Genomic DNA, 14,496 nt, shown 5'->3' on the forward strand with positions numbered 1-14,496 from the left:
ATGGTTTCCGATTTCGATGGTACAGGGTACAGCCCAAATGTTGGCAGTTTACAAAATTTACCTGATTGTTCCAACGTTCAGGCAGGATTAGAAGAACCACATGTTTAGGGGTGCCTGGGTGGCTCAGTCGGTTAAGAATCCGACTCTTGATCTCAGGGTCGTGAGTTCAAGCCCAGCGTGGAGGTGGAGCCTACTAAAAGAATAAATAAATAAAACCACTTGTTTACCTGAATCCTGGTTATTGCCGGTGAGGCAATAGAGTAGAACCTCATTCTACAGATGAGGACAATGGGGCTCAGAGGCTCTGCCGCACGTACCTGGAGGCCAAGGGTGAGAAATGATGCATCTGGGAGTCTCTTGGTCCTCCCGCTGCAGTGAGAGGACAGGGTCTGACCAGAAGGCAGAGGCCTGGGGCTAGGGCCACAAGCTCTTTGGAAAAGCCCTCTATTCCCACAGGAGGCAGATAACCTCCTCACCCAGGGCCGGCCCTCCCTCCATCAGGGCCCTCACCCTTAGCTAATCAGGCTAATGAGAGGCTCTCTGGCCCCGCGCACTCCCCCTCTGTAATTTGCTCTCCGCCCTTCCCTCTAATTTTATTGTCTCCTCAGCAATTTCCCAGGACCTGGGGGCTCTGTTTCCAGCGGGAGGCCCCTCCCTGACTTAATGAAAGGGGCTGCTTTCCTACAGCTGGCTGCCTGTCCTGGGGCGGGGCAGGGGGGGCTGGGGGGAGGGGAGAGGCAGCAGCTCTAGAGCCCTACAGGGGATGTGGCAAAATCCGGTGGCAAATGTTTCAGAGTAGAAAGCCACGACCCCTTCTGTCCACCAAGTGCCACTCGGGAGTAGTCTTTCAGAAACCTTTTTAGAAACTTCCCAGAATATGTAAAGAGACCAGGGGGCCCCCCACCAGGGGAGAAGCGGCTAGGACACCTGGGCACCCACCGTCCCCGTGTGAAGGCTCTGTGTTGGGGTTTAACTTCTCTTGTGCGCTCTCCTCTGGGTCTTGTTTTCCCCACCAAACCGTGGCTCCCGCGGGAAAGGATTCTGTGGCATTTTGGAATCATCCAGGCCTTGCAGGGGTGGGTTGCTGTCTCCCTTCCCGGCAGCGGTGCCCGGGGACACACTCCTTTCGGCATCCGTAACGTGGGGGAACTTTACTCTGAGCACAAGCAGAGGGTCTCTGGTGACGTTTTTAGCCCCCTCGCCGGCACCTAAGAGGCATTTGCAATATCGGTTCCCTCTGTGATGAATAATTCAGACGAGTCTGAGGGGCTCTGAGATCAAAAGTGGGGGGGAGTCCACGCAAAGCCTTCTAAGCACAGTGCTCGGCATACAGTCAGTGCTTAATAAATGGGACTGTTGTCTTACGATTGGTCCCTGCCCCTCTCCTGGCTGTGGGCGGTGCAGGCTGTGCTCAGGCGGACTCTCACTCAGTGCTGTTCATACCATTGGTTTGGAGCCATTTACCTGGGGGCTAATTCTAGGAATTTCAGCTCTGCCCAAGAAGAGTTTCCAGAATATAACCGGAGGCAACAGGTCATGGCTTCCTATGGCTGGGCAGGCAGCTCCCGCAGCAGCCGGGACCCCGCAGGTGCCTCTGTGGGCCGGTGGGCTTGGACAATGCACTACTACCCAGCCTGAGGGTGCAGAGTCACCTGCCCCAGTCCTCCGGGCCAAGCCTTGGCCTTCTCTGCAGAAAGACCCCTAGGGAGCCATTCTTTGATACATTAGCGGGGTTTTCAGTCCCCCCCACCCCCCAACCCCGGGCCTTGGCCACCTCGGCCACCTCAGCTGTCCCTGCACACGCAGCCTGGCCCTACCTCAGGTCCCAGCTCTCTGTCCCAGGGCACGCCTGCCTGCAGCGCCCGGGAGCGACCCCACCTGGCTGGAGGCGGGAGCTGGTGGGTCCTCACCCCGCCCCTCGGTGGGATGAATTGGCCGTGGATTCTCTACAGTCCCTCCCCGCTGCCAGGACTTCCTGGGGCTACCTCCCAAGCAAAGTGTCCGCTCTGGAAAGAGCCCAGACTAAGGCAAACGTTACCAGCAAACTCCAGACACTTGCTCTCTGTGGCTTCCCTCCCAAATTCCCAGCATTCTCCCCGAGGCGCCCACGAGGGAGTGAGGGAGGTTGAGATGCAAGTGGGAGCAGCCTGAGGCTGCAGGAGAGCCCCCTCCTTCCCCCTCTCTCTTAGTCCGTCAAGCTCTGAGTGGAGGGGCCCACAGCCAAGACCTGGTAGCCCGCTGTTCCCTTTTCTTTTGCTTGCTTTGCATTAAACAACATGAAAGTCCATTTAATCAGGGGCTGGGGTTGTCAGCGGCTTCTTACTGGCGGGGCCGGTGGGCGGGGGCGGGCTTTCATCTGCACTGGAGGGCCAGGCCAGGGCCCAGCACAGGCTGGGAGGAGGAGAGAGGCTCAGAGCGAGGTCTCCTGACTGGGAGTCTTGTGGGGGCGCCGGGGTGTAGCAGGAGGTACCTCTGTCTGGTGATCTGAGGGAGCTCCAGGCAAGATGGGCCTCAGAATATTCCTTATGCAAGCCACTCAGCCTCTGGTTTCTCACCTGAGACGTAGGAGTGAGAGTGTCCCCCACTGGCAGACTGAGGGAAAGGGGGAACCAAACAGATAAGTGCGGAGGGCCCTTTTACATGCTAACAGGGTTATCTAAATGCAAGGACCACTGTGATTCGGGGTGGGGGGGGAGCTGAGGGCCCAGAGCAAGGCGGGCAGGTGCAGGGATGCCCAGAATGGTGGTCCGTGCCCAGTGGGATAGGAATCACCAGGGTATGAGACGAACTCCTTCGTTCATTCCACAAGCAGCTGAGCCCCTACTATGTGCTGGGCACCAGGGCTAGCATGGAGAAAATAGACCGTATCTTTCCTCTCATGGAGCTTAGACTCTACTGTGAGTGCTGGGGCAGGAGAGACAATAAACAATAGGCCAATATAAGAGGTGAAGTAATGCGGGCTATCAAAGAGGTATCTATTAGAGAGAGTGAATGGGGGTGGTTTATATGGACCTGCCAGGATGACCTCACTGAGCAGAGACCTTGGGGCAATGCCATAGACCAACATTTCCAGTGTGCTCTCAGTTAGCTATTGCTACATAACAAACTATCCTAGTGCTTAAAATAGCACTGTGTATTTTGAATGGGTGGGCCCAGCTGGGCAGTCCTGGTAGCTGGGGTCCCTTGGTTGTCTGAGGTCACCTGCCAGGTGGGTTGGGACTGATGGTTTAGAATGGTCCCACCTGGGATGGCTCACTCGGGCTCCATGTGATCCCCTGCCCCCCCAGCGGGCTTGAGCAGGCTTGTGCTCTCCGCAGACAGGCAAGCTCCCAGGACCTTCCACTTGCTGTCTTGGGAGCTCGCCCAAGAAGAGAGTGCCCATGAGTGGGTCCAATCTCCAGGAGGGTCAGAGAATTTGGAGATATGTACCTTTTTCATTATAAATAATCAGAACAGGCTTATGGGATAATGACTAACTGCCAGTTCTATTTGGGGGGCCAGGTTTAGATGGATTTTAGAGCAAAGGTTGGAATGGCAGGGAATGGGGTACCGTTGAGGGTTGGAGCAGGGGGAGTGGTCCGTGTGTGATGAACAGCAAATGTCCAGGGTTGGGCAGGCAGCTGGCATGGGAAGGGTCTGGAATTTTGGGCAGAGGAAGTGGGAGTGCAGGGCCAGGGAATCACCCATGTGAGGGGAGTGCATTTGGGTGATTGGTGGAAGACTTGAGAACTGTCAGCAAACCCTTGAAGGGCCATCAGGCCAACAAAGGGAAAGGCTGTTCTGGGCAGCCCTAAAAAGGCAGAAGGAAGTAAGAGAGACAGGGAGACAGGCGTGGACTCAATCCCGAAGAGTTTTGATCACCAGCACAGCTCTCATGAGGAGGCTCCCTGGTGGGGGGAGGGGAGGAGAGGAGGAGGGGAGGTGGGGCTGGATGCGGATACGTGCTGGGCTTTGCCTACCAGCTGCCATCTCTCTTTCGGGCGATGTGCCTCCCACCCTGAGTAAACCTCCTTACCCCAGATTTTCCTGTGGGCCACTGCAGAGAGAACCCTGGTGACCTCGCCCCTGCCCCTGTGTCCACCTGCCAGGCACCATGCTGCTGTGGGGCAGCCAAGAGTCGGTGGCTTGTCACACTCCAGCGAGAGAGGGAAGCCCAGGGGTTGCGGGGGGAGCGGATCAGGGAAGCCTTTCTATGGGAAGGGGCTGAGACTTTCATGGCTTGGAGTGGTTATTTGGTGGTGATTACTGGACAATTAGGGTGGGAGGGAGGGGCAAGCATTCCCAGCCAAAGTGACAAAAGCAGGTCTGACTGTTCCATTCGGTGGGGCTGTGGAGAGAGGAAGAAGCCAGGACACTGGGGCTGTCCTCCCTCACTGCCCCTCACTCCCTGTGTGGCCAAAGAAAGTTGCACCCCCTCTCGGGGCCTTGGCTTACTCTTCTGTCAAGTGGGTCTGGTGGGCCTCACAGCTGAATGGGCATCAGAATCACCAGGGAAGATGCTAAAAATGCACATTCCTGGGCTTCATCCCTGACTGTCTCGAGGGACGATGTGGGGTAGAAGCAGCCTAGGAATGTGCCTGCTTACCTAGCACCCCAGAGGCGTCTATGAGAACACTGCACCCACACTTTGAGAAGCTCCTCCCGACTCACTGAGGTTGCTAGCTGCCCTCTGGACCCGGGATCCACCAAGTACCCTGCTGCAGCAGGGGCACCGTTTGCCCAGGACCTCCCAGCCCTGGCACTTGCCAGAGATTACAGGTGGCCCCTTGAGGCTACACCTTTGCCAAACACAAGCTGCTGAGCCCCTGGCACGGCTCCCCATCCTGGAGGCCTGATGCAGAGTCTGCTAGGGTCCTGGAGCATCAGCTGAAAGGCATCAGGGACCTCGGAGGGGGAGGGGGGCTCAGTGGCCTGGGGATTTCTGGAAGCTCCCTCCAGGGGACCCTCTCTAGGCCACCTTCTCTCTGTGGCCTCAGCCCCCGGGGCCTCGAGCCTCACCTTTGTCAATATTTACTTCTTCCCCAGCCTCCAACAGCCCGGCATTTGCTTAAAGGGCAGGAACAGACGCGGCACACCTTGTGCTCTACTTCCTGGCCTTTCTGTGCGGGTTGCCTGGTCCTCGGCACATTCCGCTCACCGGGCAGCCCGCCTCTGCCCCTGGCTCCAGCACGGGGCTCCAGGCCTGAGGAGACCTTTCTCACATCACCCTTGACTCCACTTCCCCTCAGAGACCCCCCCAAACCTGTCCTCTGGTTTCATACGCGTCGTGTCTGCACTACGGGCCTAGAACTCAGAACATTCTAAATGTTCCCCAAATCTCCTAGCTGCAGCACGGCTCCAGATCCAAGTCCGAACAAGCCCTGGGGAGATTGTTGTGGTGAAAGGTTGTGTGGTTTGAGACAGATGTGAGCATCATTTTCCGTGAAATCAGATCCCAGTGTTGGCAGAGGCCAGGAAGACCCGAGGTGGAGCCACGGAGCCACGGAGCCACAGAGCCACGGAGCCACGGAGCCATGGAGCCATGGATAAATGTGTGAAGCCCTCACACAGGTCACTGAACATTTATTTTTTCCAAATCTGTTCAGCTGAGACCTAATTTTTGTCTCCTTCGAACCTTAGGGGAATGTTTCAGAGGGAGAATGCCTTGGCTCTTTCCTCCCCACTCCTGGATTTTGAAATACAGTTGACCCTTGGACAAGGTGGCGGATTAGGAGCTCCAACCCCCGTGCAGTCAAAAACCACGTATAACTTTTGACACCCCCCAAAATTTAACCACTCATAGCTTACTGTTGACTGGAAGCCTTACCAATAACATACATAGTCGATTAACACATATTTTGTAGGTTATATGTATAATATACTGTATTCTTTTTGTTTTTTTTTAAGATTTTATTTATTTGTCAGAGAGAGAGAGAGGCAGGCAGAGGAAGAAGCAGGCTCCCCACTGAGCAAGTAGCCCAATGTGGGGCTCAATCCCAGGACCCTGGGATCATGACCTGAGCTGAAGACAAACGCTTAACCAACTGAGCCACCCAGGCGTCCCTATATACTATATTCTTGCAATAAAGTAATCTAGAGCAAAGACAATGTTATTAAGAAAATCATAAGGAAGAGAAATACATTTACATTCCTGTACTGTATTTATTGACAAAAATCCAAGTTTCTGGGACACCTGGGTGGCTCAGTCAGTTAAGCGTCTGCCTTCGGCTCAGGTCATGATCCCAGGGTCCTGAGATCGAGCCCTAAGTCGAGCTCCCTGCTCATTGTGGAGTCTGCTTCTCCCTCTGCCCCTCCCCTTCCCCTGCTGGTGCTCTTTCTCTCTCTCTCAAATAAATAAATAAAATCTTAAAAAAAAAATACAAGTTTCCCTCTGTCCTTCCCACAACCTCCCCCAATCTTTCAAAACCATAGCATAGTGATTAAAACTGGGATATGGACCTTGGTATTAACATCTTACTCAAACCAAAGCCCCTGTAAGAACCTCCCATGATTTTGCACTAATATCCTTCTTTTGCTCCAGGAAAGCCTTCGGGACCCCATGTTGGCATGTACTTGGTTTTTTCTCTCTGGTGTGTTGTTGTCTGCAAGGGTCATTCCTTGTCTTTCAGGGCCTGGATGCCCACAGAGAGTTATTGAGCAGTTACTTTGCTGAATGCCCCTCAGTGCAGGCCTGTCTGGGGCTTCTCACGACTGGGTGGAGGTCGTGCATCGCAGGCAAGGGCAGCATACCGCTCAAGACGCCATGCTGCGGGGTCATGGCATTGATGCCTCTTACTTCTGCACTGATGGCCTGGATCTGTGGTCAGGTGGTCTCTGAGGGGCTTTTCTTCTGTAGGATTATATCTACTCACTACCCCCTGACTAGTTAACAAACTGGGAGAGATGCCTTGAGGCTACGCAAATCCCTTTTCTTCTTAAACCTTCCACAGATTCTAGCATCTATCAGCAGATCTGGTCCATAGCAGGTGTCTGTTTGCCCAGTGCTGATTTTCTCCTTCTCTCCTTCCTTCCACATTTATTCACTGAATTTCCATTGCAAGAAAGACCTGTCACTTCTGCTCCATCGATTTATTTAATCAAGTAGTTATTTACATCAGTGTGGACTCATGGATATTTTATTCTGTGGGTTATACTCTAATACCATCATTATTTATTTTATTGTTCAGATGATTCCAACCCTGGCTGCTCAGAGCTCCTATGTTCTTTCAACAGGCCCCCCCTTTTTATGGTTTCACATGAAGTTCCAGAATTTGCTGCTGGCCTCACTCAGCTAACTGTTACATACCCCCCCCTCCTTTTTTTTTTTAAGACTTAGTTACTTATTTGAGAGAGAGCACGAGTGCAGGGTGGGGGGAGGGGCAGAAGGAGAGGGAGAGAGAATCTTTTATTTTTTATTTTATTTTTTTAATATTTAATTAATTTATTTGACAGAGAGAGGCACAGCGAGAGAGGGAACACAGCAGGGGGAGTGGGAGAGGGAGAAGCAGGCTCCCGGCAGAGCAGGGAGCCCAATGCGGGGCTCGATCCCAGGACCGTGGGATCATGACCTGAGCTGAAGGCAGATGTTTAATGACTGAGCCACCCAGGTGCCCTAGGAGAGAGAATCTTTTAATCAGACTCCACACTGATGGCCTAGATTTGTGGTCAAGTGGTCTCTGACAACCCTGAGCACGGAGTGCGGAGCCCTGCTTGGGGGTCGTTCTCACAAGCCTGAGATCACGACCTGAGCCGAAACCAAGAGTCTGATGCTTAACCGACTGCCCTACCCAGGCGCCCCTGTTAGGTATCCTTTGTGTTCTGCATAGATTGTGATCTATTGTGGTCACAGATTGCATCTTCTGTTTCTGTTTGATATCAGTTATGGGCCAGATTGTGCTCCAAACCTACTCCTTCGTTGACTGGTGTGTTGGCAGACCTGGTTCTTTGGAAGAAACTCCCGCCATTTGGAGTTTGGATGTTATGATTGTTGTGTTGGGAGCTGGTAAAACCAGGCAGAACCCAGTAGGCTCCACGTCTACTGTCTTCTACAAATTATGTTCCTTCTACCTTAGTGTCTGTTCAGTGAAAACCTAGAGTTCAAAAGCCCCAGAATATCCAGCTCATATTAACCTTAGCTCCCTTTGCCTGGCATACAGAATAGCACCAAGATTTCATGATGATAACCTTGACCCTTGTCCAAGAGCTTCACCTGATCTTACCAACAACTGAGAAAGCTGGGAAGTTTTTTGGTTTGGGTTCTCCTAGAAGCTGACCTTGTTGCAAGGATTCAAGTGCAAGTATTTGCTTTGGGACGTGATCTCAATGGGGAATGGGGAAGTGAGACAGGGAGTGGAGGGCAGCTGTCCTATTATCAAGCACATTATCACTACGTGCCCCTGGAGCTCAATCCTGCTGGATAACCTCGAGGGAGACCATATAGAACACGTATGTAAGAGTTTTCCTGTCCCTCATGAGCTGGGGTATTTATATACCAACTCCTGTCAGTTTTCGGTTGAGGGTTCCTCCTGGGCATGTTAATTCTCTAGCACTTCTAAGCATGCAGGCAAGAGTGGGCTTTTGCTACTAGAGAAAGTCCTCAGGCAAAGTTGTGCTTGGAGATGATAAGGGTCTTCTATAGGACACAGGTGGGGCACCAATAGTGCCCACTACAGGCATATCTCCATTTTACAGATGAAGAAACAGGTTCACCGAAACGGTACTGAGTGCTATGATTCGGGTAAGGATTGCGTTAAATGGTTCTTTTTTTTTTTTTTTTTTTTTTTGAGACAGAGAGAATGAGAGACAGAGAGCATGAGAAGGAGGAGGGTCACAGGGAGAAGCAGACTCCCTGCCGAGCAGGGAGCCCGATGCGGGACTCGATCCCGGGACTCCAGGATCATGACCTGAGTCGAAGGCAGTCGCTTAACCAACTGAGCCACTCAGGCGCCCGCGTTAAATGGTTCTAAGTCTCCATCCGACCCTGAAATCTTCTCCCTTTGCCTCTGCTTCTCATGGCGAGTTCCTCCTCCGCTGCCTGCTCACTTGCCACAAGGTGGACTGGCTCGGAAATGGGTGCATATTTGCACAATGTCACATCCCATCAGAATGAGTGATGGTTCGGCCTAATGTCTTGGTAATTGTACATTCATTGTTTGACTTGGATGGGGACTCGCTCCTATCCTGTTTCAGGAAGCTCGAGTTATGTCAACCCACCAAGAAGCTGAGTTAAAAGATTAGGCAAATAGGCGGAAGAAACTCCTGGCTTCTTTGTTTGCTTAGACTGCTGGCCAGACAGAGAACCCGTTTAATCTCTAGTCCTAGGTTCCTCTGACACCTCCAGGAGCTGCAATTTCCCAGTACTGGGTGCCCTGGGGTGTGTCCCGGTTTCTCACTGTCCCCCCCTTTTCCACCTCCCCCCCTTGCCCCGCCCAGATCTACTTCTTGGTTCTTATTCTGACTCCCTGACCCTCCCTGGCCCTCCCTGACCCTCCGTATATTCCCAGCCTGTTCTCCTGGTGAACTTTTGCACCAGGGCCATCTTTCTGAGTCCGGAGAGGGACATCTGGGCCAGGGGGCCTGGGCTCTGCCAACAGATACATGTGTGGAGCACCAGCCTCCATTCCCCTAGGGAGGAATCGCAGTGTTGAAGGGGAAATTACCCTTCCCCAGCCCACCTCCTAGGAATGCCTGGAACATCAAAGCCAATGAGGTTACAAAAGGATCTTTACCACCCAGAGCCTGGCTGACTTCCGGGGCTTCAGGCTCCAAGAGACCTATAAACAGACAATAAGCGTATAAAAAGAGGCTCCACCTCATGGGTATTCAGGAACACGGGAATTAAAGCAAGATGCTAGGGATGAGGGGAGGGTGTCTAGCTAGTAAGTTGACACTAGGTATTACAGGCATATTTCATTTTATTGTGCTTTGCTTTGTGACACTTGGCAGATAGTGTATTTTTTACCAAAGGTTTGTGTCAACCCTGCATCAAGCAAGGCTATGGGCACCATTTTTCCAACAGCGTTTGCTCACTTGGTGTCTCTGTATTACACTGTGGTAATTCGAGCAGTATTTTAAACTTTTTCATTATTATGATATTTGTTATGGTGATCTGTGATCAGTGGTTATGACCTGCTGAAAGCTCAGATGATGGTTAGCATTTTTTATTTTATTTTTATTTTTATTATTTTATTTTTTAAAAGATTTTATTTATTTATTTATTTATTTATTTATTTATTTATTTATTTATTAGCGAGCGAGCAAGAGAGAAACAGCATGAGAGGGGAGAGGGTCAGAAGGAGAAGCAGGCTCCCCGCTGAGCCAGGAGCCCAATATGGGACTCGATCCCAGGACTCCGGGATCATGACGTGAGCCGAAGGCAGTCCCTTAACCAACTGAGCCACCCAGGCACCCGATTTTTATTAATTTTTTTTTAAGTGTTGACATTTTAGTTATCATACAGTGTTATATTAGTTTCAGGTGTACAATACAGTGATTCAACACTTGCATACATCACCTGGTGCTCCTCATCACAAGAGGACTCCTTAATCCCCATCGTCTATTTTACTCATACCCCCACCCAACTCCCTGATGGTTAGCATTTTTTAGCAACAAAATATTTTTAAATTAAACTAGGCACATTGTGTTTTTAGACATAATGCTATTGCACACTTCAGAGACTACAGAATATTATAAACATAACTTTTATATATATTGGGAAACCAAAAAATTCATTTGACTCACTTCACTGCAGGATCTGGAACCAAACCAGTAATACCTTTGAGGTATGCCCGTACAATAAAAAGTGTTCATATCCAAAACCCAGAGAATCACTTCATCACATTTACTGCAGAGAGACCCTTCCTTGCACACAAGCATAAGGAAGTAGGTATGCATGAGGCTGTTCACCAAAGCAGCGCTTCTCAACCATCTGTAGGCTTTTAATTTCCGATCAGTTACAAACATGTACATTTTTTATTTTACAGTAAGAATGAATTACTAGAGAATGAAATTCTAAATTCAAGACTTACAAAATACAACCCTGCGATTTTTATTGTGGGATTCAACATAACATCACTCTGTCAAATAGAAGTTTCTCAGTGCTTGGGGCGCCTGGGTGGCTCAGTCGGTTAAGTGTCTGCCTTCGGCCCAGGTCGTGATCATGGGGTCCTGGGATCGAACCCCACGAGCTCCACGAACTCCACGAGCCTCACGAGCCCCCACTTTGGGCTCCCTGCTCAGCGGGGAGCCTGCTTCTCCCTGTCCCTCTTCCTCTGCTTCTCCTCCTGCTTGTGCTCTCTCTCTTGGTTAAATAAACCAAATCTTAACAAAAAAAGTTTCTCGGGACACCTGGATGGCTCAGTCGTATCCCAGGGTCCTGGGATCGAGCCCCGCATCGGGCTCCCTGCTCTGCGGTAAGCCTGCTTCTCCCTCTCCCACTCCCCCGCTTGTGTTCCCTCTCTCGCTCTGTCTCTCTCTGTCAAATAAATAAATAAAATCTTAAAAAAAAAAAAGTTTCTCAGTGCTTAACTTCAGTTTCTATTTGTATCCCAGCATAGACTGCTAATAAACAGCTCATGGGCCAGCACCACGTGCTAGACCACAGTCTTTGGGTAGGGCTGTTCTGCTGTGTTGCTTGCAAAACAAACAAAATCAGAAAGAACCTAAATATTTATCAATACATAAACATTTTATGTCCATACTGTAAAATCCATGTAATAGTAAAATATAAAGACATGAAACTTGACATGGAAAGGTGGCTGACACACATTATTGAGTGGGAAAAGACAACAACAAACAACACTCTCTCTATATTTTTAACACTCTATATTTTCTACAGGTACATAAATATGAATGAAAATAATAGAAAGGGACTGGAAATGCATGCCTCTGGTATTGGGAACGGTGGGTAGAGGGGAATCTTTTGTAAGGTTGAATTTTTTTAAAGATCTTATTTATTTATTTGACAGAGAGAGAGAGCACAAGCAGAGGGAGAGGGAGAAGCAGGTTTTCCGCTGAGCAGGGAGCTCAAAGTGTGGGCTCGTGAAGCTCATGGGGCTCGTGGAGCTCGTGGGGCTCAATCCCAGGATCCCGGGATCACGACCCTAGCCAAAGGCAGACACTTAACTGACTGAGCCACCCAGGCGCCCCTGTCATGTTTTAATTTTTATGAAAATAATGCATTTAAATATTACTTGCATAATTAAAACAAATTTAACATCTAGGCAAGGTTGATCTAAGGCAAGCAAAAGCCTGTCCCCACCCCTCAAAGTTACACTGGAAACTAAATGTTTGGGAACTCTTCCCTCCCTCCCAAGAGAGGAACACACCATCCGCTCTGCTCTGCAGGTGCAATATGAATTGAATGGTAAGTATGAAGGGCAAACTCCCATAAAAAAGATGGCACCCTGGCCCCAGTTGTAGCCTGAGAGGTTGGGAGAGGGACTAGTTGGTTGGTTGCATATGGGCCCCTTGTGAGGTGACCAGAGACAGAAGAAAGAATCTGGATTTTAGATTCAAACATAAAGTAAAACTCTAGCATCTGACTTCTGAAATGAGGGTAGATTGAGCACAGGTATTCAGTTTTGGCTCCCTCCTGAATCTTGGCTCAAATGACAGTAAAGGGAAACAAAATTCAACAAAGAGGAAAGAATGGAGCTGGAAGGCTAATGGAGGAGTTGTTGATGGACTTAGCAGACAGGAGGCAGTGGGGAAGTGGAAAGTTACACGACTTACACCACAGAACCCCCAAAAGTCTCTTTTATTTTCTCCTCTCCGGGTTCTTTGACCCAAGAGTTGTGACATTTCATGATGATTTACCTTTATATGAATCTTTCTTTCTTTTTTTTAAAGATTTTATTTCTTTTTCAACAGAGAGAGAGAGACAGCGAGAGAGGGAACACAAGCAGGGGGGAGTGGGAGAGGGAGAAGCAGGATTCCCTCTGAGCAGGGAGCCTGATGTGGGACTCGATCCCAGTACCCTGGGATCGTGACCTGAGCCAAAGGCAGACGCTTAACGACTGAGCCACCCAGGTGCCCTATGTGAATCTTTCAGTATAAAAAAATCACTTCCTTCCATTATGGTAGTTTCACTGTATAATTTCCTCCCCCCACTGTTTTCTCTGTTCTTTTTCTGGAACTCTTCTTAGCTGGATGTCAGACCATCTCAATTAATGCTGTATTTTTCTTATGTTTTCTTTCCTGGTTTCCAGGTTATCATTTTTTGTTGCTGTTCTATTTTTGGATAATGTCATCAACTTCATCCTCTAATGCTTCTATTGGATTTTTTTTTCCAATTAAATGCACATGTAGTTGTAAGAAATAATACAGATAGATCTTGTGTACCCTTTATCCCTCTCTCTATTGGTGATGTCTTCCAAAACTATAGTATAACACCACAGTCAGGACATTGAGATTGTTACAGTTAAGATACAGAACACTTCGGGACGCCTGGGTGGCTCAGATGGTTAAGCATCTGCCTTCGGCTCAGGTCATGACCCCAGGGTCCTGGGATCGAGCCCCACATAGGGCTCTCTGCTCAGCAGGGAGCCTGCTTCTCCCTCTGCCTGCCTGTCTGCCTACTTGTGATCTCTCTCTCTCTCTCTGTCAAATAAATAAATAAAATTAAAAAAAAAAAAGATACAGAACACTTCTATCACCAGGAGGATCTCTCTAGTAGCATTATGGAAGCACACCCCCTTGCCTCTTGCAGCCATTCCTTTCTTAACCCATTTCTATAATTTTGTCATTTCAACAATGGAATCATAAATGGAATCACACAATGGGGATTCATCCTGGTTATTAATTGTACCAATAGTTCATGCTTAGTAGTATTCCTTGGTATGGATGTACTACCATTTCTTTAACCATTTCCAGTGTAACTTTGAGGGGTGGGGAGAGACTTTTGATGTATCTGTTCCCATTCTTTTACATTCTGCCTGTATCATATTTGAAATGAGTTTTTTTGTTTCTTGTTTCTTGTTTTTCGTAGATAGCATATAGTTGGGTCATGTTTCTTGATCCACTCCACCAATTTCTGTCTTTTAATTGGTATATTTAGATCATTTACATTTAATGTAATTATTGATATGCTAGGGTTGAATCTGCCATCTTATTTTTATTTTCTGTTGCTGTCTCTGTTTTTTGTTTCTCTGTTTCCTTTCCTTTCTGTTGGTGGCTTGAACATTTTTTGAATTATATTTTGACTTATTTATAGTATTTTTTTTTTAAAGATTTTATTTATTTATTTGACAGAGAGAGACACAGCGAGAGAGGGAACACAAGCAGGGGAGTGGGAGAGGGAGAAGCAGGCTCCCCACAGAGCAGGGAGCCTGATGCGGGACTCGATCCCAGGAACCCAGGATCATGACCTGAGCTGAAGGCAGTCGCTTAACCAACTGAGCCACCCAGGCACCCTTCAAGATTTTTTGTCTTTAGTTTTCAGAAGTGTGATTATAGTGTGTTTTGGTGTGAATTTCTTTCTTTTCTTTTCTTTTTTTTTTTGGTTTAATTTTATTTATT

The sequence above is a fragment of the Mirounga angustirostris genome, unplaced genomic scaffold (assembly GCF_029215605.1).
Source record: "Mirounga angustirostris isolate CCGP_5_RB_7025 unplaced genomic scaffold, mMirAng1.0.hap1 SCAF_10, whole genome shotgun sequence".
Taxonomy (NCBI): Eukaryota; Metazoa; Chordata; class Mammalia; order Carnivora; family Phocidae; genus Mirounga; species Mirounga angustirostris.